This window comes from Saccopteryx leptura, chromosome 6 (genome assembly GCF_036850995.1).
Source record: "Saccopteryx leptura isolate mSacLep1 chromosome 6, mSacLep1_pri_phased_curated, whole genome shotgun sequence".
Classification (NCBI taxonomy): Eukaryota; Metazoa; Chordata; class Mammalia; order Chiroptera; family Emballonuridae; genus Saccopteryx; species Saccopteryx leptura.
In genome coordinates, this window is record NC_089508.1 from 196,119,261 (window position 1) to 196,120,740 (window position 1,480).

Here is a 1,480-nt window from a genome sequence, read left to right on the forward strand (position 1 = left end):
CTGCAGCTCTGGGCCAGCTAACGAGAGGGCGCCTTCTTCCCGTGGTTTTCCGAGAGAAGCCCGAGACGCCCAAGAGAAGGCGGGAGCGCGCGGGGTTGGAGCGCCTGGCTCCTGCAGCCGGGGAGGGTCGCCGCACAGCTGCGGGTGCTGTCCCGTTGGGTTCTTCGGCCAGGCCGTTGCTCCCAAGGCTCCTGCCCGCCCGCCCGGGGCCGGCTGCCGCTAGTGTGCAGCCTCCCGGCTCCTCCCCAGCTGAGCTGAGGGCCAGAACCCACACCAAGTCCCTCCCTGGAGCCTCTGGGCGTCTGCGCCGCCAGACGGCGACCTTGTGCCCCATGCTCGCGCCGCGGGAGAGGGGCGGGGGAGGTGGGGGCGATAGGGCCGTTGCCGGAGAGGACGCGAGGAGCGAGAAGCGCGGTTTTTGACCCAAATTCAGAGCAGATGCTGAAACTGTGGCAAGGCTCCAAGCACCCGACTCGGCCCCACCCTACTCTAAGGGGACCACGCCTGCGACAAAACTGGCGGCGCTTGCGCCCGGAGCTAGGACTGCTGGATGCGGAGAAGTACCCTGTGTGTGCAGTGTGGACGGGGGGGGGGGGGGGGGGGGGGGGGGGGGGGGGGTAGAGATTTGCCTCCCAGCCAGGGGCGCGTTACTTCTACACTGTGGCCTCTTCTGGGCCCCCGCCCCCAATAGGGAATATGAATGTGGACGTCAGCCCAAAGTCTTAGTGATGAAGGTAGGTGAACCTGGCGAGCACACAAGCTCTCCTCCCCTGTCCAGAGGCACACTGCACATTTCTGAAGCAGGTAGGTAAGAATCCACAGCCTCTTCAGCCAGGTGGAGAGGGGAGGACAGTCAGGAAAGGGGGGCACCTGGGTACTTCCCCATTCACTCACTGTGCTATCTTGGGCATCCCAATGCCCTCCCAAGAGGGCTTTCACTTACGTGGATTCAGGGTGCGTTTTCTCTGTGACTCACTCTTGAATCTCCCCAGTGCCTGAGGTTCTGTAGGAGCCTGCTAGATACTTGCTGAGTAAAAGAGGGGAGTGTCTGTTCACCTGCTCTGGAAAGGATGAAAGGGCTGGACTGAGGCTTCCAGGAGCTCCAGTTGGAGGTTGCGGGTGGGAGGAAAGAGGTTGAAGGACACTTGGGACAGGTTCATCCTTGGAGCTCAAGCTTCCTCCCTTTCTCTCTCCATTCCACACTGACAGCACCTTGGATGGGGTTCCCCCGAAAGGCCTTGGAAACGGGGTGGGAACTGAGATGCAGGTTGACAAGCAAGCCCTGCCCCACTTCATCTGGAGGCAGGGAGCAAGGACAAGACTCATGGCCCAAAGCAGCTCACGTCTGTGGTCACCCAGCCCAGCAAGGATCTCCTTGGTCTTGGGTTCTATAGCCTCCACAGCCTTACCAGCCATCCCTTGGCCAGTGTCCTCAGGGTGAGTATGGGGTGGGCTGATCTCATAACCATGGTATCAGGTG